Raw genomic sequence first — 23,941 nt, forward strand, 5'->3', positions numbered from 1 at the left:
AGACTACCAAGTGATGATCTTAACCTTCAACTTTATAATTTTCTTAAATTATGTGATACTTTTTGCTATAATGGTGTTTCTAGTGAAGCTATTGTGCTAAAAGTTTTTCATTTTTCTCTCTGGGACAAGCTTTCAATAATATAAATAGTCCAAACTTTTGTATAGTTTGGATGACTACCAAGCAATGATCCTAACCTTCAACTTTATAAATTTTCTTGAATTATGTGATACTTTCACTACAATGGTGTTTTTAGTGAAGCTATTATACCAAAACCTTTTCATTTTTCTCTCAGGGACAAGGCAAAAAGTTGGTTGACATCACTACCACCTAGTTCTATCAAAATATGGTATGATTTGGTACAAAAGATTTTGGCAAAGTTTTTCTCATTAGCCAAAATAACCAAATTAAGGGATGAGATCTCCACATTTCTATAAGCATATGGTGAAGCACTATATGATGCATGAGAAATATTCAAAGAGTTGCTAAGGAAGTGCTTACATCATGGTCTACCCCAATGGCTGCAAACCTAAATTTTTCCTATTGGTCTTACACCACCTATGAGAATCACTTTGGACTTCACTATTGAAGGGCAATTATGGGTAAGACTTCTAAGGAAACCAATGAGCTAATTGAAGAGATGGCTACTAATAACTATCGATGGGGCATGGATAGTAAGGTAAGTAGGAAATCAACTAGTTTATTTGAGATAGATGCAATCACCTCCATCAATTCCTCGTTAGCTACCCTAACCAAAAAGATAAAAGCCCTAAGAGGCCAACCTTAAATGTGAAAGCAATCCAAAACCCTTTTATTTCTTGTGATATCTATGAAGAAAACCATTCTAGTGAAAGATGTCAGTTCAAGATAGAACTTGTCCAATACATCTAACAATCTAAGCTTAACCACAATCCCTATAGTAATACCTACAACATTGGATGGTGAAACCACCCTAATGTTTTTTGGAACCAACCAAACCACCAATCCACCAACAACCAAAATAATAACTATCACCCTAATCCACCAACTTACAACCCACCCCAAGAAAAGAAACTTATTTTTAAAGATATATTGACCTAATTGATGCAAGCCAACAATGTTAACATCTAAAACCAAGCTGCATCGATCAAAAACTTTAAAAACCAGATAAGTCAACTAGCTTAAGTTATATCCAACTGCTTTGTAGGTATCTTGCCTAGCAATATTGAATCCAACCCTAAAAGACAAGGTAAGAAAACATGTAATGCTATTTATTCTTTAAAGATTTTATGATGGTGGATTCTGATTAGGAGGATGATTTCATAGATGAACCTATAATGGTAAACCTCTCCAGTTTTATGAAACAACCTAAGGTAAAATTTGTGAGAGAAAAAGAAATACTAGAAAATGAAGAACTTATAAGATATGGAAGAAAAATTTTAGAGGGTTTTAACCTTATGACACTGAAGGCCCTTAAAAACATTAAATCTTATAAGGAAGACCATGAAGAAGAAAATACTAAGATGGAATATGAAGAAGATCCTGAAGAATACATTGAAAGATTTATTGAAGAAGGGCAGATGCTATTGCAAAAAGGGATAGCATTATTAAAAAGCATTTAATCTGAACCTAAGGAGGCAATTCAAGAAATAGTTGAAGAGGGGACAATCCAAGAAGAAGTAAGTCAAGAGGTAGAATTTCATAAGAAAAAAGTGGAAGAGAAAGTGCAAGCAAAGTGAAGGATGACTTCAAAAATGTATAGGTAGTGTTTTAACATAGCACCACCTTCTCCAAGGCCTACTCAAAAAAAGCTACTTGAAGAATTAAAAGAAGCCACATTTTTTAAAGATTGTAACCCTGAACTTCAACAACTTTTACCGAAAAAGAAAAAAACTCTAAGGAGTTTTACTATTCCTTACAAAGTTGAAAATTTAAAATTTGATCTTTATGATCTTGGCTTGAGCATAAGCCTAATACCTTTAAATATTTTTATACAGTTAAGCTGTGGAGAGTTGAAGCCTGTAAAATTCAACCTTAAATTTACTGATCAGTCTACTAAGCTACCATAAAGGATGTTGGAAAATACACTTCTGAAAGTTAGTAAGTATGCATTCTTTATGGATTTCACTATTTTAGACATGAAAGATGATAAAGCTCCATTACCATTAGGAAGACATTTCCTATTGACTACCAAAGCTTTAATAAATGTTTACAACACTATCTTTACCTTTAGATTTAAAAATAAAAAGCTACAGTTTATGACTATAGGGTGTGATGTTCTCAGAGATGAAGATGATGTTAATGTAGTCAAGGTCAAGAAAAACCTTAAGGATTCTAACTTAGTAGATAAACCTCTTGACCCTCTGATACAAACCCATTTGGCAACCCATAGCTCTAGCAATGTCAAACCCATGAGGAAATCAAGCTCTGTTTATGTTATTTCTATTAGGAAAGTTAATAAACCTCCTAAAACCAATTCTATTTATGTCATTCCTCAGAGAATGAGAAAACAAGGTAAACTCCCTCCTAAAGGGATAAGATGATTTTGTTAGATTTAAGATGGTCAAGCTTATCTAAAACTAGTGTTATTAGGGTGGCAACCTAAAGTTTATTTTCCAAGTTTATGTTTTCTTTATTTTTATTAGGACAAGTATGTTTTAATGTTGTGTGTTTAAGTTGTTTTTGTAGAAATAAAGTGAAGCAATAAGGATATCTGATTGTTGCTTTTTGTATAAAGCCTGGAAACCCATAGATCAAGTAATAAAGTGGTATATTCCAAGTATCATCTGTTTAGAGATTATAAAATGTAATGTTAGGTAGTTTAAAAGTACAAGGTAAAAGGCTAAGATCCTATATCTAAACAAATGAATGTTTAGGGTTTTAGGATTACATGGTTTAAATTGATAGGTGTCAAGTTAAGATTAAAGGTGATGTATGGTAGGGTTCCTAAACTTCACCAAATGTCACTTGGGAAGCCAAGATTAATGCCAACAACTAATCCTAAAACCAAAACTTAAAAGATTGCAAAGTAAAGAATTAAAAGATTATAAATAAGAATGTCAGATTGTTTTTTAAGAAAATAAAGGTTGCATGAAAGAAATTAAACAAAAAGAAACATGTAGCTAAATCTTGTAAAAGAAAATAAAGAAAACTTGGATCAATCTTGGAAAAGAATGCTTTAGCCAAAATTAAAGAAAAGAAGAAACAAGATTTTATGAACAAGAAAACAAGAAAAGAGATCTCTGAATGAAAATACTTCTTGATTGAAAAAAGATTTAACGAACAAAAACTTAGTAATTGGTAAATCTATCACCTAAGCCAATAGCTTAAACAAAAGAATTAAAGAACTAAAGAAACTTAAAAACTAAAAGAAAGAAGAGAAGTAAGAAAAAAGATGATGAAACAAGTGAATGGCCTTGCCTATTTATAAGAATGGGTTCAGCTAAATGGGTGGGCTTTACAAGTGATTGAGTTTAATTCAAAAACTAAGAGATAAAGCTCTATCTTAATCCTCAAGGTTGCATCAAAAATCAAACTCTTCATTCTTGAAATGCTTTGGCCGAATGTGATGATCTTGGCCTTTGATCTTCATATGATGCAATCTTGAATAATCCCTCGGTTTGGCTAAGATGAGATTTCAAAAGGAGATAAGCTACATTATATTCAAACTCTTGATCTTCAAAGTGATAAAGTCATTATCTTGTCAAAACTCTTCAAAACAAAGCAAAAGACTCATGATTAGCTTCAAACTCCTCTTGGTCGAATGGATTGAGCTTGGAGTGTCTAAATGCTTGCAAATTTTCTTCCCTCTTACATAGCTAAATGTGATAGTGTCTTTATATAAGTCATTTTTTTTTTCTTCAACTTCTTGGACTTTGAAAAATTAAGAGCTGTTTTTACAAACTTGATTTGTGAGGCATTCATTATTGCTTTGTATTTTTGGCCTTTTCTTAATGATAGCCATTTTTTAGCTTTATTAAGCTTTGCCTTTGCTTTTGTTGATTTTCTTTTTCTTTCCTTGCACCTCTCTTCCTCTTAAATACAAGAATATGTCCATGATACACAAGTAAGTATAGTGGGTTAGGACAACAAAAGAAATGAAAATAATCAAAGAAAATGCTTATTGGGCTTACAATGTGGCTAAATAAACAAAGAAAAGGATTTCGACTCAAGGGTTGAGCAAGTAAATTCTAAAGCACTTATTCAAATCTTAAATTTCATGCAAGTTCATATTTCACAAACCTTCACAAAAATTATAGCATTTCATATAAAGAGAATAGAGATGTATGCATAATAATCATATCTAAAGTAAAGACATGCTTAACAATTCTTTTCAAGTTCTGGTATATCTATAATTAAACTTTATATCATACTTTAGTCATTCAAGAGAGTATATATAATTTCCTACTAAGTGAACATCATAATGAAGTTTAGCAAGCCAATTTGGTTTGAAAAGCAAAAATGAGTTAAAATAAAAAGGTTTTCTTTTTCCCCTACACTTAAATGAAAACATATATCAATAACTCAAAGGAAAAAGAAATACTCCCAAAAATTTTTCAAGGTCGAATATCCATGATGCATCCTCCTTGCTTCTCTTCATCCTTTAAAACAAAAAAAAAAAAACTCATACAAAAACATTAAAACATGCATGTCGTAAAAGTAAAAGAATCATAAAGCATAACCATTAAAGTAGAGTAATGGAAGATGACAATGGAACTTGTCATCTTTCATATCTAAAATAGAAAAATCCATAGAAAAAGCATTTTTCCAATATTCACCAAGACATTTTTTAGCATCCATTGTGGTAACTTAGAAGATTGATTAGTGAAATTAATGTTAAATGTAAGAGGTTTAAGCTCTCGATAACCTAGCTGCATGAAAACATTCATAGGCAATAAATTTATACTTGAACTAATATCACCAAAAGCATAAAAGAATTTCAATTTTTCAATCATGCAGGTATAGTAAAACTCTCTAGATCTTTTAACTTTTCAAATAGGAGTTGCTGAAGCTTTGGGTTGCAACCATTTAAGAATGTGGCTTCTTTTAGTTCATTGAGCAACTCATTGAGAATAGGCCTTGGTGCAAGTGGGTTAACATTAAAACACAACCTATACATTCTGGCAGTCATCTTTGGCCTTTGTTAAACTTTCTCTTGAATATCTTATTTTTTTTCTTTTTTTTTTCTTTAAGATCTTCTACTTAGGGACCTTCTTCTAGCATTACCCCTTTTCTTTGGTTATTTTGGGCAAGCATATCTTGGGCTATTTCTTCAGGTAAAATACTTTCTACTAATGCTCTCCTTACTTGCAACAGCATTTGTTCTTCTTTAAGAGACCCTTTAATGTATTCTTCTAGATCTTCCTTATAGTTCATCTCATTTTTTTCTTTCTTAAGGTTTTTTTCATAAGTTTCAAAAACTTCAAGGGTTTTTAATGCCATGGGGTCAAAACCTTCCAAGATTTCTCTAACAAGTCTTAAAAGCTCTTCATATTTCAGAATACCCTTTTTTCTAATAAAATCCACTTTTGGTTATCTTATAAAGCTGGATAGGTTGACTATAATGGATTTATCATCTTTTTCATTATAATCGTCCATCATAACATCCCCAAAGAATATGCTGCCTTAAATCCCTTATTTTTTTTATCTTTTAAGGCTAGTTTAAGTGTTACTAATCAAGGTACCTACTGGGTGATTTGCCATGGCTTGGGCAAGTTGACCTATTTAATTTTCTAGGTTTTTATGGATGCAACATAGCTTTGAATATTGGCATTGTTAGCTTACATCAACTAGATCAACATGTCTTTAAAGGTAAGTTTCTTTTCTTAGGGTGGGTTATAGTTTGGTGGATTAAGGCAGTAGTTGTTGGTTTAGTTTTTGGTGGCTTGGTGGATTGGGGTGATAACATTTGGTTTGGCTGTTAGTGGATTGGTTCTAAGAAAAGTTAAAGTGGTTTCGATAGTCAAGATTGTAGGTATTGCTATAAGTATTGTTACTTAATTTCATTTATTGGGTGTAATGGACAAGTTCTATGATAAATTGGCATCTTTTTTAAAAATAGGGTCTTTCACATATGCTACAGGATATAAAGAGACTTTATATGGTATTAATAGGGTTGGCTTGTGTTTGATTTCCTAGGGCATCAATCTTTTTTTTAAAGACACCAATTGGGAGTTAATGGAAGTAAACTTCAAATAAACTAGCAAATTTTTTATTGACTTTTCTTTCCATGCCCCATGGTAATTATTGGCAACTATCTCTTCTATTAGCTCATTAGCCTTCTCAGGAGGCTTGTTCATTATAGCCCCTTCAGTAGTCAAATCTAAGGTGGTCCTCATGAGTGGTGTAAAACCATTGTAAAAAAATCTAAATTTAGTAAACCATGATATGGGCATTTTTTAAGCAATTCTTTAAAACTCTCCCATCCATCATACAAAGTTTCACCATCAACTTGCATAAAAGTGGTAATCTCATTCCTTAGTTTTGCAATCTTTGTTGGTGGAAAAATTTTGCCAAAAATTTCTAAACTAGATCATCCCATGTTGTAATTGAGCCTAGTGGTAAAGAAGATAGCCAACTTTTCACTTTGTCCCTAAGAGAAAAAAGAATAATCTTAGTCTAATTGCTTTCTTAGAAACACCATTGTAATAAAAAGTATCACAAAGTTCAATAAAATTAGAAAGATGTAAATTTGGATCATCACTTGGTAGTCCTTAAACTGCACAAAAGTTTGGATCATTTGTATAATTGAAGGCTTTATCTCAAAGTTATTGGCTTGAATAGTTAGCCTTTGAATAGATGGCTGAAAACCATTTACATTGGGAACTGCTTAGTCCCTCAAAGTTTTTTGCCCTTCATTATTTGCATTCGTCATTGGAGCAGGTGCTGGTGGTGTTGATTACTCTTTTCTTTTTCTTCTAAAAGTTCTTTATATCTCTTGATCAATTAGAGCTAAGTCAACACTTTTGGATCTGCACATGCAAACAAGAAAAAGATCAAAGAAAAGTAAAAAGAAAAAGAAAATAAATAAAAAAAGAGTTTAGATTATAAGAGCTTAGGAATTCTTTATTGATATTACAAACACTATTATAATCCTCGGCATCGATGCCAAAAACTTGATTGCTAGTTTTGTATAGAGCCTGCAAGCACACAGATCAGTATGAAAGTAGAGTATTCCAAGTCTAATCTCCTTAAGAATTATAGAATGTAATGTTGGGTAGTTCACAAATACCAAAGGTGAAAGGTTGAAATCCTATATCTAAACAAATGAATATTCAAGGTTTTTGGGATATATGGTTTAAATACACAGGGATCAAGTAAAGATTAAAGGTGATGTACAGTAGGGTTCTTAAACTTCATTGATTGTCACTTAGAAAGCCAAGTTTAAAGCCAACAACTAATCCTAAAATCGAAACTTAAAAATTACAAAGTAAAGAATTAAAAGATTGTAAACAAGAATACCGAATTGCTTTTGAAAAAAATAAAGGTTGGATGAAAGAAATTAAAGAAAAAGAAAGACCATGTAATCGAATCTTGCAAAGAAAATAAAGAAAACTTGGATCAATCTTGGAAAAGAATGCTTTGGCTAAAATTAAAGAAAACAAGAAACAAGATTTTATGAATGAGAAAATAAGAAAATAGATCTTTAAATGAAAATACTTCTTGACTGAAAAAAGATATAAAGAAAAAAAACTTGGTAATTGGAAAATCTATTACCTAAGCCGATACCTTAACTAAAAGAAGTAAAGAACTAAAGAAACTTAGAAACTAAAAGAAAAAAGAGAAGTGAGAAGAGGGATGATGAAACAAGTGAATGGCCATGCCTATTTATAGGCATAGGTTCAACGAAAGGGGTGGGTTTTGCAAGTGATTGAGTTTAATTCAAAAACTAGGAGATAAAGTTGTATCTTAATCCTTAAGGTTGCATAAAAAAAATCAAACTCTTCATTCTTGAAATGCTTTGGCAGAATGTGATAATGTTGGCCCTTAATCTTTATATGATGCAATCTTGATCAATCCCTAGGTTCGGCTAAGATGAGATTTCATAAAGAGATAAGTTGCATTTTATTCAAACTTTTGATCTTCAAAGTGATAAAGTCCTTATCTTGTCAAAACTCTTCAAGACAAAGTAAAAGGCTCATGATTGGCTTCAAACTTCTTTTGGCCAAATGGATTGAGCTTGGAGATTCCAAATGCTTGGAAATTTTCCTTTCTTCTTACATAGTCGAATGTGATAGTGTCCTTATGCAAGTCATTCTTTTCATGGCTTATTAAAGAATCATGATGTTATCTCACAAATTCACCTTTGCTGAATGGAATAGGATTCAATTAGGCTTGTGCATGCTTAAACTTAGACCAATGGTGGGTGGCATAGAGCTTCCATGGTTGGGCCAAATGTGAGTTTTGAATGATTACATACATGGCTTGCATGAAAAAGAGTCTTGAGCTTGAAAAACCTAAAGCTATGAACATAGCATGAAAAGCAAAAAAAATCATCCAAAAATTTAAATTTTAGCACCATTTTAACATGTAAATTCTCTATATATTTTGGTGCATCAATATCTCATGAAGATTCAACCTTGAAGTAAATTTAGGGAGTATTTCTTTTTCCTTTGATTTTTATTTTGATACATTATTCAATTTAAGTGTGAGGGAGAAAAGAATGCTTTATAAACTTAAATGATTTTTGATAATTATGGTTCCATCTTTGCTTTTAAACCAATAATACTAGATCTCATTGATATGCACACTTAGTTGATTTTGCATGGCTTTCTAAGATTGACTTAAGTATGATATGAAGTTTGATTATGAATATGGTGGAACTTGAAATGAATTCTTAAGCATGTTTCTCATTGGATATGATTTTTATACATATGTTTTTATTCTCTTTTAAGGAAATGCTTTGATTCTTACGAAAAGTTTCTGGGATGTGGATTTGCATGACATTTGAAAATATGAATAAGCATTCTAGAATTCACCTACTCAACCTTTGAGGTGAAATCCTAGGCTGTATTTGACTTAAAAGATGATCTAGGTAGTTTTTTGGATCATTGGAGCCTTTTACCAATTGTTTTATTTTGATGCATCCTTGTACCTTTATTTTAGGCCTATTATATTATTCCTTTTTTTTTGTTTATTTAGCCACATAATAAGCTAATAAGCCTTTTTTTTCATTATTATCCCGTTTTTCTTTCATTATTACCCTATCTTTTGTTTTACCTAACCCAATTATGCTTACTTGTGTATTATAGACATATTTTTATATTTGAGAATAAGGGAGGCACAAGGAAAAAAAGAAAAAAAATTACAAAAGCAAAGGCAAATCCTAATAAAGCAAAAAATGGCTAATTTTCCAAAAAAAAAAGAGATATTATGAATAAAGAATAAAGTGATGCCTTAAAAGTAAAAAGTCTCAGAAAGAGCTTTCAATTGTTCAAAGTCTAAAAAAATTCAAAGAAAGTAAGCTTAAGGTTTTGAGCCTAAAATTTTCTTTTTCCTACCTTGACCCAAGCTTTACATTACAAGTCAAAAAGACCTTTTAATCTTGACTCAAGTATATAAGTCTAACATTAGTGGAGAGGAAAGAGGAAAGTGAACATATGAAGTCTATTCTATCTTTGAATTAAAATGTGATGAAATGTTTTGCATTCTTTTTATTTGAGTTATATGCATGAATTAAAGATTGAGTAGATGTATAGGTGTAAAGAATATATGTGTAAAGACCATAAGATATTGGTAGCTTGTTTTTGAAGGAATTTATTATAACTCTATGTTTATATTCAACTTTGTATTATGCTATATTGCATGATAGGAATTTTTGGTAATTCTTCACTTTGAAAGTATGTATAATGATTTATAGTTTTGTTGATTTAAGGATTTTGCTTGAGGACAAGCAAAGATTTAAGTGTGGAGGTATGATAGCACCTTAACATATAATGTTTTTATTTACTAAAATTGGTGCTAAATTTTAAATTTTTGTTATTTTGGTTACCTTTCATGTTGTTTTCATGATTTCAGGGTTTCAAGCTATTAGACTTAGTTTTCATGCAAACCAGGTATGTATACATGTAAAAACACATATGGCCATATTTTGGAAGCCTATAGCTGAAACCTATTGCCCTAAGGGGGCCCAATTTCATACAACCATGTGGCCAAGAAAAAGTTTTAAATGCACATGGACACTTCAAAATCTCTTATGGCATTTGGCCAAAGCAAAAATTCAAAAAAGGTTCCTAGCATTTTCAAGTTCACATGGGCTTTATTTATCTGGCCAAATAAGATTTTATCCAATAATGACTCTTTTTGCTTTGCCATGAAGAAATTTAAATAAATAAGGATTCCTATCTCTTATCTCCTATTCAGTTAAGACACGATCCAAGAGGATTTCATGCAACTTTAACCCAACATGGAGACTAGATACATTCAACTAAGGATGTTTGTGATGGACAAGACTCTTTTGCTTGCTCTTTAAAGAATCACGATAAAAGGAGGACTCTTGCCATTTGAATTGAAAGAGTTTGGATGAAATTCAAATGCATTGTCTTGTAATCCAAGAGCTAGCCAAACCTCTCTAGAAAAATGGATTAAGATGGAAGCTGCAAATATCAAAAGGCCAAGATTAAATCCCAAAAAACCATTCAGCCAAGACCTTTCCTCCATGAAGAGTCTAATTCGACCATGATGCTTTAGAGAATTTAAATTTAAATATAATTTTTGTAATCCTACCCTCTTATGGTTGAATCCCTCACTATAAATAAGGAGCCCATTCACCTCATTTCATCATCCCTCATCTTAATCTTCTCCTCCTTTCTCTCTTCTCTTAGTTCTTTTATTTAGTGTTTAGCTTAGATTAGTTATTGGCTTAGGTGACAGATTTTTCAACAACAAAAGTTTTGTTCAAATTCTTTTCTTTTAATTCAAGAAGTGTTTTTCAAATATCTCATTTCATTACTTTTAATTTCAAACCCTGTTTTTACTTTCTTATTTTCGACAATCATATTCTTTTCTAATCTTTTGCTTTTCAAATTATTTTTTATGCAAGATTAGTTTCAGCCATTGCTTTTCTTAACAAGATTTCATGCAATTTAGTTTTCTTACTCTTTTATGCAATTTTATACCATTCGACCTTTATCATTTGTTCTTATTTTCCTAGTTGTTTTCTTTTGTTTTTAGCTATATTCTTTTACTTCTAAGTGATAGTCAGTTAAGTAAAATTTATAGCCTAGATTGCTTTCCAATCTTCTGTTTATTTAGATCTACAACCAAACCCAAGTTTTCATCTGTTTACATATAAAATTTTAAGATCTCACCATTAATACTTGAAGAACTACCCAACATTTACAATCTATAATCTCTTAGGAAATGATACCGGAATATTTCCATTTTACTACCTAATCTATCCACTTTAAGACTATACAAAAAGCAACAATCACCAAGATTCTTCAAGATTCATTAAGATTCAAGATTTTTCAAGATTTTCTAGAAAACAGCAAATTAAGCACATTAGGAATAAAAAAAATCTTATTTTACCCAAGGCAAACCAAAATTAACTCATTTAAGCACTAAAAACAAGTCTAAATAATTCTATTTTATAAGTTATTAGTGGATATTATGCTAAATGTATTAGTGCTATTTATGATTGGTTTTAATACACTTCACTTTCCCTTTCATACTTAAAGCTTGCATCGGTCTCCACACAGGCTACGAAGCTCATGCATTCATAATCAAACTTGGTTCGCATTCTGACGTTTATATAAACAATGCATTGATCAAATTTTATGGCTAGTTTGGGTTAATGGCAAAGGCACTCAATTGTTTGATAAAATGCCTGAGAAAATTTTGGTTTCTTAGCCTAGTATGATCTTTTTTTTTTTTTACAGTATTAATTTTGGGTACAAAGCTTTTGGTTTGTTTCAAGAAATGCAATTGGTGGAAAATTTTAAACTAGATGAAAGTTACCATTCTTAGTGTAATATTTTTTGTTTTGAAGTTACGGACTTTAGAGTTTGGTAAATGGGTTGATTTGTTTATTTCAAGAAATGCATTGAAACACATCATTTCACTGGGTACTGCATTGATTGATATGATTCAAGATGTGGCTCTATTAATGATTCTGTAAAAATTTTTAAAAGAATGCGTGTGAAAAATGTATTGACTTGGACAGTGTTGATTAATGGGCTGGTTGTTCACAAGGGCAATAAAAAGCATTAGATGTGTTATATGAGATTGAAAAAATTAGCTTCAAGCTTGATCATGTTACTTTTAATGTTATTTTACTAGATTGTAGTCATAGGGGACTTATGGACTATAGATAAGGGGTTTAAGAGTATTAAGATGGATTATGGTGTAAAACCTATGATTGTATGGTTGTATGTTTGATTTTCTTGGTCGTGCAGGGTTGTTTTACAAAGCTTTTGAATTTATGGATAGAAAGCCTACTAGGCCAAATGTTGTTATTTTAAGGCATTTGTTGAAAGCTTGTGTGAAACATAATGAGCTTATATTGGCTAAGAAAATGAATGAGAGGATTTTTTAGCTAGACCCTAATCATGATGGTGATTATGTGCTTTTATCAAATGCATTTGATGGAGTTGGTAGATGGGTTGAGAAAGCAATTGTGAGAAATTTGATAAGGAAGAAGAAAATTAGGAAGAATCCTAGCTATAGTTTGTTTAGTGCAAAGGATATGGTGTATGAAATTGTTTAGGGAGACAATTCACATCTAAATCCAAGAAAATTAAAGAATTCTTGGTTTCAATAATTGATGATCATTAATTTGAAAGTTATACACCCTATACATCCAATGTATTACATAACATTGAGGAGAAGGAGGAAAATGAGGAAAGTCTTAGTTGTCATAAGGAAAAGTTGGTTGTTGCTTTTGCACTTAACATTAAGGATAGAACAACCATAAAAGTCATAAAGAATCTTCAAATTTTTTATAATTCCATTGTTTTATGAAACATGTCTCAAATAAATTTGATAGAGAAATCATTGTCAAAAATTAGAATTGATTCCATCATTTAAGTAAGGGATCTTGTTCTTGCCAATATTACTGGTAATAAATATCCTTTATGGTCGCCTGTTCCATCTTTTGCATGTTTATATTAATAATGGATTCCATATATGTCTTAGGTGTCTTTTAGACATGTAGCTATTCTACTTTATCTTAGAAATTTTCAAAGTAAAGTATGAAAACTAATCCCACATTGGAAAAGGAAAAGATAAAACAATCATTTACATAAAAGGAGTAAAAGCCCAATGTAGTTGGACTTAAGTGGCTAAAGTGCAAAGATGGACCATGGGCTCCAATTTTCAAGCTTGGTTGGTCTTACATTAATTAAATAATTAATATATATTAATATTTAATTAATGGCACTTGGTACTTAGACACTAGCACGTGTAGTGTGGTAAATAAAACATTATTTTATTTAAAATCTAATTTTTAATTAAACAAAAGTTAGTTAAGTATCGGATTAATTAAGTCTACTCAAAACAAATAGCTAACAATATATACTTAAGCTTGTACAAAACAAACAAATAAATCTATTTAAATAGACAATTTTAATTATTAAAAATAGACAGTTTTTGTCTATTCAAAATAGACAGTTATATATACAAAATGAAAATGCACTTAAGTAATTATATAAACTCCTCAGGTTTTATGAAAAAATACATAAACAAGTCGCAAAACTCTCCCTCATTCTTTAAATAATTTTCATATTTCTTTTATAAAATATTTTAGCAAAAATTCTTTCTTGAAGTTTGGTTATCTTGTAATACTCCTATGAATCCTTAGTGGACTGATTTTGTCAATACAAAACGTAATTAGTCACTAGGTTTCATTTTATTCTCAAGGTTTATCGTTAACAATCCTTTTGCGCACCTACTAGTACATAAATGGGTGGAGGAAAATAAACCTTGATAAAAATGGCACCGCTGCACGTTTTGAAGCCTTTCATCAAATTTTCAAATTTACCAGAAATAGTAATTCCATATTACCAAATTTTGATTCTAACAATCTTAAGGTTTTATTTGGTTCAACGATGGATACTAAAGCAATGCTCAAAGAATTGGCTTCAAATTTTGTCAAATTGGATCTATTCAATGGTGGTAATTTTCAAAGAAGAAAATGTATTTTCTATTTACAACCTTGAAGGTTGTATATCTTCTACTATTCCCAAGCCAGAAAAAAATGATATAGAATTTGTTCCTACAAAAAAAAGAGATGCAAAAATGGGATTAGGCAGACTATATGTGTAAAGGCTATATTCCTAATCGTCTGTCTAACAACCTAGTTGATACATACCAAAATGAGGCTATGGCAAAGAAGTTGCAGGACAACTTAGAGACTAGGTATTTGACGAAATGATTGATAATCTACAAATGCATAGAATCATACAAGTAATATAGAATGAATAAAGTATTGTTCCCTCAAATATTGTGTATATGAGATCACAAGAACCAAAATTGTTTCATTCAAACCTGTACTTAGATAAATCAAATCAAGAAAGACTATAAACTAATCAAATTAAACCTAAAACATGCAAAGTTATATAAATCAATATCAAATTAACCTAAGCAATAATCAAATAACTAAAAATAGCTAAAACTAAAACTATAATATGCAATATAATTAAAACCCAAGTCAAATAAACCTAAATAACATAAACCAAATGAAACAAAGCAAGAATAAACCAATTAACATGCAATATTAATCAAAAGAATAAGAACCGAAACTAAATAGATCCAATATGCAATAATCGAAAAAAAAAAAGCTATGCAAATAAACATGCAAAACATGCAAATCCACTAAATTCAAACCCTAAATAGCTTTTAAAACATGTAATGAACTTAAATTAACCAATTAACATGCACTTGAATCAATTTAAATAAAAAAAGAATTTAAATCAACCTAACATGCAAGAACCAAAACTTATAAACCCTAAAACCATGCAAACACACAAACCTTAATTAATAAACCCTAAACCGATTTGAAATAAACCTAAATATGCAATAACTCAATTAAAAGCAATTGAAAAAGCAATAACATAAACTGTTTTAAACAATAAACAAGTAAACTAAATTGAATATGCAAAAACTCATGTAATTAAACTAGATTAAAACGCTAAACATGCAAACTAAACAAGATAAGCATTAACCAAATTAAATCCATTCTTAAAAACAACAATAGAAAGCTTTAAAAATGATTTAAAATTTCAATTGAATGATTGATCATCAAAACAGTAGCTAGCCGAATAGATTAAACAAGATCTAATCAAAATCGCAACTTGTATAATCAAAAATCAAGAAAACCGAATGTAAATATCAATCTTTAAACCAAAGTACATGAAAACTAATGGGAACCAAATAGAAAGACAACTTTGAAACCAAAATTTAATTGAATTAAACTTAAAAAGAATGTGCATAAACCAAAGTAATCAAAACATAAAATTAAAATTGAAAAAAAGCTTAAATTAAAAGTTGAAAGCAAGAAAACTTTAAAGAAAACAAGAAAGCTAATAAGTTGGTCTGTCACCTCAACCTTTGTACAACCTTTTCTAGCCAAGATAAATCTCCAAGTGCAACACATGTGTTTCGGTTAAACTTGGTTTCTGGAATCTAAAAATGCCTCTTGTGGTTGAATTCAACTAGAACTCTTAAAAAAGAAAGCTTATAGACCATTCTTGTATTCTAGATCATATCCATCTCTATTCTTAACATATAGCAACTTAAAAAATACATAAAAGAAAGCTTAAAACTAAATCTTGCTTACCAAAGAAGTGACATTCAACCAAGGTGTATAAACTTTTAAAAATTGCTTCAAATTGCTAGAATCTTGAACTCATCTTGTAGTACACCACTTAGTATTGAATCTTGGACAAAACTAGAGGTTTATTTCACGTAGAATTCTTCCTTAATGCCGCCCATCCTATGCTCCTTTTATAACTTCATGCAAATCCTACTCCAAATAGAATTAGGAATAACAAATCCTAATGTGAATAGGAAATCCAAATCCAAGTAGGAAAAGTAAATAAAATTGCCACCTCATCATACCACATCATCCTCCATGTCATCTTTTTTAACCAATAAGAAAAGACTCCATGCCATGTCATCCATTAGTAATCGCATGCATGTGCACCTACATAAGCAATCTTAGACCTGTATTCACTTGAAATTATAATTCTGCCCTCACTCATTAACGAAATTACCAACTTGAATCATGTATAAATTTTTTCATTTTTTGTCAAGATTGCATAAACTCAACTCCTTTAAAGTCCACAAAATTAATCGTGGACATCTTTCCCATTCTTTAACTTCAAGATTTCAAAGAAAATCAAAAACTTCCAAGAACATAACAAGAACACTACAAGATTCCATATTATGCATATTAAATCATCAAGATTTACAAAGATTCATTCTTTTGCTCAAGAAAACCTACAAAACAAAAAAATCAAACCATTTAGGAGTAAAAAGAACAATATTTAGATAAGAACTAAGCAAAAGCCAACCAATTAAGGACTAAAAACAACTTAAATAGCTTTATTTTATAAAGTTATCAAACCCCTAAACTTGAACTTTTGCTTATCCTCAAGCAAAATAAAACTAAGCTAAATAAGAAAGTAGCATGGTAGATATCAGAATACATAATTCCCATAATCAAATTCTTATGAATCTTCAAAAATTGCACAATGACTATATCTTAAAAGAAAAGCATAAGCATATATCCAACATAAAACTCATTCAAGAATAAACTTGCATTCCAATCATAAATTTTCACGGGCATGCATATAATCTATCTCAAATCTATGCAAAATATTCAATTTAAGCTAAGCAAACATGAGATCAACAAATCACCTCAAAGCATGCACAAATTTCATAAGTTTGCTTTTCACACACTCTCTCCACTAATGTAGCCATAACTTAACCAAAGATCAATAAGCTTTTTATTAAACTTGTAAAGTCAGGCTAGGGTTAAGGTATGATAAAGGAAAATTTAGGCTCATAAACACCAAGCATGCATTGCATTACGTAGGAGCTACATTTTTAATGAGAAAGCTTTCAAAAGAATATAACACCCCTAAACTTAAAATCTTTTTTATTTTTTTTCTTTTTTTCTTGAAATAGCAACTCAACTTAATTTATAAGGATACTTGCTATTTTCCATGTTTTTACCATTCTCTTTATTCTTTTTTTATTTTTTGCATTTTTTTTCTCTCTTCTAAAGCTATTTTCAGCTTTTGCTTGAAACAAAATTTACACAATCTTTTTACCTCAACTCCACCCTTTCTTCTTAATTAAACATAGCTCTCATAATTCTTTGATTGATCCATATGCACATAGGGTAAGGTAGAAAGATAAAGATAATAAATCAAAAGGTGGCTAATTTATAAAGGTGAAAATAAATAAAGGGAATATACACATATTAGGCTCAAAAGGGGTGACTAGGGATAAACATAAAAAGGTTAGATTGAAAGGTTCAAGCGATCCAAAAATGGCCTAAATCATCTCCATAGTTAAGTGTGGCCTATGACTTCACCTCAAGAGATGCTCAAACAAATTCTAAAATATGTACATACCCTCAAAAATCAAAGCAACTTCACATCTACATAAACTTCAACTAAACATACATGCATCCTAATGATCAAGACTAAGTGCTTAAGAATGCGAAAAAATTGTTGTTGCGACATCTCGGGACATGGAGGTGGGCTGACTCGAAAGCTAGATGAATGAGAAATTTTTCAAAAGTACGGGGATTAAAACTATTTTCAATAAAAATTAAAACAAGGAGTTTCCACCAATCTTTTTTAGGATGTGATTGACCACCTAAAAATTTTTTCTTTTTAATAAAACATTTTAAAACATGTTTAAAAGTTTTAAAAAAAGAACAAATTTATGATATGCTAAATCAACAATAAATCTGGGAGTAAGTTATGTGTAGGAAAGGATTAGCAACCCCGTAGTGCCCATTGAATATTGTACCAATTGATTGCATGTAATCTCATAATTTTGATTAAAATGGTTCTATTTTGCTTAATGTCTAAAATTAATTCCCATTCTTCTTTTCTTTTTTTCTTTTTTTTTTTAAAACAAAAACAAATAAAATTTAAAATAAAACTCAATTTTTTTAATAATTCTGGATCAAAGTGAAAACACTTAAATATCACAACACTTCTTTTACTCTCATGTTACTAGGTAAAGCTTCAAGAATATTCCTAATTTAAAGGTTTACAAATTGTCCCACAAACACCTCTCATAAATAGTAATCATCGAGAGTCTTCCTATAGTTAAACAAGATCTCGATGACTATATTTACTAGAGATATTGTCTTATTTCAAAACATGTTTTTTTTTTTTTTTAACTAGGTTTTACAAAACAAATGCATAAGATGCATGAAGATAATAAGATATGATGAATGCATGACAATATAATATAGATGACAAAGCATAAATGCATGATAATATGAAAATGCATGTGAAGACAAGATAAAATGAAATACAAAAACATGATTGGTTTTAGGGTTGGTTTAAGGTCTAGGTTAGGGTTTAGGGTCGAGGTTTAGAGTTAAGGTTTAGGTTTAGCATTAGCTTTTTAGGTTTAGGGTTTAGGATTTAGGGTTTAGGTTTATGCTATGTTTGGATACTGTAAGCTTTTTAAATGACATGGTCATCCAAAAGGGGGTGAATTAGATTTCTCTAAGTTCTTCCCAAACAATGATTTCAAAATAATTGAATGAAAAATTAAAATCAATATCAAAATATGATGTAAATGACAACAATTGATATATCTAGAAGTATATATAATCAACAATGAAAATAAAGTGATAGGGATAGAGAAATCAAACACAAAGATTTATAAAAGTTTAGTCATTCTCCATAAGGCCCCTACGTCATATCTTTTTAGTTATCCACACCAAGACTTCAATCCACTAATCTTGAATTGAAAATACAACCCTATCTTTTTCTCTCTAAGGCTTAAGATAAAAACCTCTACATTTTGTAGTATTTTATCTAATCTCACTACAATGCTCTCAAGATGATACCTTACCTTTTGTTCTCTTCCACCCTTATATATCAAAGGTAATTTTGTAAACGATAGAATAACCTCTCTAAGGCTAAGTGTTTTCTAAGTTTAAGTACAAGAAAATGATAAATGAACAAAAATAATGAATTTGATACAATAAATACAAAGATATAGACTTTAAAGCTTTGAAACTGTTAATTTCTATGAGGGAATGAATATATGGCTTGTTTGAAATTGCTCTCTTGATTTATCAACCTTCTTGGTGTGTTGGAGCATCTTATATGTAGAGAAATTAAACAACTAGCTGTTGGGGATGGTTTGGAAGAAGAAATTCCTATTGGGAGCTTGAAAAACTAGCTATTATGCACATCTCTAGGCAGACCTAATCGACTGGTTTTGATAGGGGATCTCTCTTGTGCCTTACCCAATCCATCTTTTCATGTAAGAGATCGATCCTTTTGGTGTTTTTCAAATCCATTTTGTTTCTATAAGAAAAATTAATGAATCCATTACAAGATGGGCTCAATTGGTTTAGCTAGGGGATTGATCTTGTAAGCCAAGGGATCAATCCAGTCAAGCTGGGTGGTTGTATCCTATTTTGCACTCTATTCACTAATTTGATCATATCTTGAGTTATACAATTCCAAATCAAAAACCATTTGAAGATTTATACTTACAGGGCTTTCTATCCAAATAAAATTCATCACCTAATTCATTGTAATGAATTATAGTGAATTTTCAAAACTATCCCTTGTTCAGTTTTTAGATAACTATAAAATGTCTAGTAAAAAGTCAAAATCTTTTCTTAAAAAATTTGGATTTTCATTTTGTTTAATTAAATAGAAAGTAGATTCAAAGAGCTTTCCAACCATATAAAACTCAAATATTAAAGCTTTGTGAATTAATACAGAAAAATAAAACAAGTTCAATGTTAGAAAACTTTGTTCTTATAACACAACTTTCTTAAGTTAATCTATTTCTCAAAGCTAATATTATCAAAATTGTATTGAGTCCAACATGAATAAGTTCACTTTAAAAACAACAATTGGAATTTCATTTAAGCTCAAATAAATAGTGTTTAAAGATAATTTTGATTTGAGAAATAAGAAAACATAAAGAAAGGTTTGTTTAAACTTTGAAAATTATATTATTTATTTAGTACCAAAAATAATAAAACTTAAGAAAATGTACTAAATAAATCTTTTTCAAAATCTTAATCAAGCTTATTTAGCTTAATGTTTTGTCATTTCAAAGTAAGGATCAATTCAAGGCTAACAATCTCCCCCTTTTTGATATGATAAAACTTAAAGATAAATTTGCTTGATAAAAAACTTTCTTTAAGACATGTAAGATTTTGAAAAACATTTTGAAAAACTCCCTTTTAATTAATGCATCCTAATCCAACACAACTCAACAAACATATATTAGTCAAATATATGAAATAAGCACAATCAAACATATGCATATCAAGCACAAGCAAATTTGTCCATATGATATTTCTCCCCCTTTTTATCATAACAAAAAGGCATAAGCATATTAATGAGCAAATAAACACAAAAAGGCAACATTAACAAATATATTCATGAAACATTTCTCCTTCTTTTTTTATGCTCTTTATACGAAATGTTTAAGCTCCTATATCAATTGCTAGAAGCGTACAAGACGAAATAGGACAAAACTCACCCTTTTTTTGTCATGGCAAAAGAAAGAGAGATCAATTCAAGGCATGGGACAAAATGCATGATACCAATAATATCAAGAATATTTTTGAATGCATGTAATAAAGTGATGTTCACAATTAAGATCAAATACATGTAGTCAAACACAAAAGCATAAAAGTATTCTAATGTATCCAATTTTAACATTTTAGTACAAGTCATTAAATTTACTACATGAAATTTATAAGCAAAGGATAATGAATGATATGCAACCTACTCATGAATCATGTTAGCATAAGATGTGCTTAGATCCTAAAGCATTAATAGCAATTAAGCATAAATTCAAGCACATGCATACAAGCTCATACCAATTGTTTAGGATACCAATTGTTAAAGATATGTTATCACAAAGCATACCGATTGTTATCACAAAACAAATCAAGCAAAATTGTATTCTAAGATTTCTCCTTTTTTTCAAAATAAGGATTAATCAATTTAAGGCACACATAATTTTACATGAAAGGTACAAGCTATATCAAGGATAGGCATATAAACAAGTGTCCATGAAAGTTAAAAAATTCTTTAGCAATTTTGACACCAATTGCTACCAAATGTTAGCCATTTTGTTCACAAACTTTCAAGGATCACAATATATTTCAAGCATATGAAAAGTTCAACCAATAGCATTCTTTCATAAAGGTATCCTATCTAAAACAAATATTCATTCATCATGTTATAGCGAAGAATTATACAAGCATGATGAACACATATGCTATAGCAAAGAAATAATAAAAGTATAATTATTCAAATATATTTCAAATTATTTCAATGCAAAGCAATATTCTTAATCCAAACATATACAAGTACATAAATATAGTTCAAACATATTTTTCAATCAAAATCATACAAGCATACGGAAAAATATTTTGAATCACATATACCAATATACCAATAACGATACAAATATTTGGACATAATGTGGTACATGTTATCCTAATGATCTCAATCAATGAACATGTTCAAAGAAATCAATCTATTTAACTCATAGCCATGTCCAAAGATTCAAACGAATATTCATGCAATAAAAACTATTAATCAAAGCAATCAAGAACTAGGCATGAATATCAACGAAGGTGAGTTAATCAATCCAAGCTTTCAAGAATATTAAAACAATAACTACCAAATGGCATGGTGATTAATTTGTGCAATGTGTTCATATGTTCTAGTACAATATCTCATTTTTGCACACAATCAAAGTAAGCTTGTATAGACACATAACATAGATTCAATATAATTACCTCTATCATTATCAAGCTATGTTGATGTGCTCATTTGGTTTTGAGTTTTCCATTCCAAAAGTTTTGAGCAAATCTTTGATGTACTTAGGCTTGATTGATAAAGATGCTTTGCTTGCTATACTTGAAACTTCAAAAAGAATATTGACCCATTCATGCTTATTTCAAGTTCTTCTAGCATAGACTTAGAAAATTTGTTGGAAAAGGATTTTTGTTAGAAGCGTCAAGAAAATCAATTGATAAAAATTATACCAATTGTTAGAAACTATTTCCATATTCTAAGTCATTATAGGCAAAAGAAAATTTATTTACTAAGTACAAGTTGCCAATTGCAATGGAGATATATTTCATCAAAAATACATTATAAACTTATGCTAAAGGCTATGTATCAAATCAAATATCAAATAACTCAATATTAGCACTAAAGCAAAAGTTCTTAAGCAATGAGCAAAACATGAATCCTTTCTAAATCATTTAGAAATAATGAACACAAAGAAGAAATATTCAATATTCATGTAAATTCAATAAATCACCAAAGAATATGTCAAGACAAATTTTAGGCCATGTAAAAATTGAAAACTCAAGGAAGATATATTTATCATCCAAACAAATTTAAGAAAATTTCATCATAAAAGAATAAATATGTTAACACAAATCATAGGCCAAAATGGACAATAACTTAAGGTAAAAATAAGCACCATAAGAAAATCACTCACTTAAGTCATATTGCAAGCATGTCAAGTAAAGCTTAATCATATTCATATAAGCACACACTTGACAAGAATAATAGATGAACCAACAACACATATCATTTTAAAAAACAAGTAGTTCATTAATTTAAAAACACAAATTAAGAGATAAAACATTTAAACACAAGAGCAAGCATATCACAAAAAGTATTTCACAAATTAAGAAATAAACAATTTAAGCACTTTCAAATCATAAGTATTAAGGTCAAGTTGAACCAATCATCATATGAGCACATATCTTGACCAAAAATATAGATAAATAAAGAATCAATATATATCCTTTAAGCACATAAAGTTCATTAATTCATCAACACAAGAGAAGAAATAAATCTTGAATTAATAAGGATAAAGAAGTAAAGCATATTTCAAGACTATATTTCATAAGAAATCAAAAGATGAACAATCAAACATCAATATTTATGATTTAAACACAAGATGATCATCAATTTCAAAAATCACAAGTCAAGAGTTACAACAATTGAGAATAAAATAATTAAGCTTAAATAATATTTCCCAAGATCCAAGCATTACCAACAAGTGGAGCAATTTCAAACATCATGGTTATATAAGCATGTTCAACAATCACAAATCAATATGCATAAAAATCACAAAAATCATTTCCATCATGCCAAAATCATTCAAACAAATATATTTATGCAAAATACAATAGGATAATCCATTCAAAGCTTAATATGTCTAAGATTTTGATTTTTGCACTTTAAGCCTCATTTTTACTTGAAAAGTACCTTAATAAATCTCAAAACTAGTCAAGCTCATTTTTAACCATCTTGAACCTTTCTAACAAGTTTCAAATGACAAAACAAAGTTGTTCAAGTTGTCATTTGGCCTTAGAAAAAAAAAAGTCAATTCTTAAACCATATATTTCCTTGAAAAAGGCTATTAAGATGAGTAAATATGTTTAAACTCACATTTAAACTCTTCAAACCATTTAGAAAAGTTTTATATCACACTCTAAAAAAGTCTAAATGGTTTTTATGCCCATAATTGTTCAAAACCAAGATTTGATATTTTAAGCTCTAAAATCCTTCGAAACTTGCATGTAGCACTAATGAGAAATTGAAACCATTGCAAGTTATCTAGTTTTCTTTGTTTGGGAAAGTTTAAATTATTGAAATCAAGATATTCAAATTCATTTTACAATTAACAACTTGCTAAAACAAAATTTCATATTTTAATGCTTAACTCTAGCAAAATTCACTTTCAAAGTAAAACATAAAA

At 29.7% G+C, this 23,941-nt stretch overlaps 2 non-coding genes and 1 pseudogene across 2 annotated transcripts; 2 read left to right on the plus strand and 1 right to left on the minus strand.

The window, feature by feature from the left end:
• Nucleotides 1-402: 402 nt before the first annotated feature.
• LOC149518858 (small nucleolar RNA R71) lies at nt 403-509 on the minus strand. The gene has a single exon (XR_016342564.1). It is a non-coding gene; the product is annotated as a small nucleolar RNA R71 (small nucleolar RNA).
• Nucleotides 510-6,354: 5,845 nt separating this feature from the next.
• On the plus strand, nt 6,355-6,461 carry LOC149518859 (small nucleolar RNA R71). Its single transcript, XR_016342542.1, has one exon. It is a non-coding gene; the product is annotated as a small nucleolar RNA R71 (small nucleolar RNA).
• A 5,175-nt stretch (nt 6,462-11,636) lies between these two features.
• Nucleotides 11,637-13,096, plus strand: LOC111281578 (pentatricopeptide repeat-containing protein At2g02980, chloroplastic-like; annotated as a pseudogene).
• Nucleotides 13,097-23,941: the final 10,845 nt, after the last annotated feature.

Source organism: Durio zibethinus, chromosome 5 (assembly GCF_047325235.1).
Source record: "Durio zibethinus cultivar Kanyao isolate XHJ-2024 chromosome 5, ASM4732523v1, whole genome shotgun sequence".
In the NCBI taxonomy this organism is placed as follows: domain Eukaryota; kingdom Viridiplantae; phylum Streptophyta; class Magnoliopsida; order Malvales; family Malvaceae; genus Durio; species Durio zibethinus.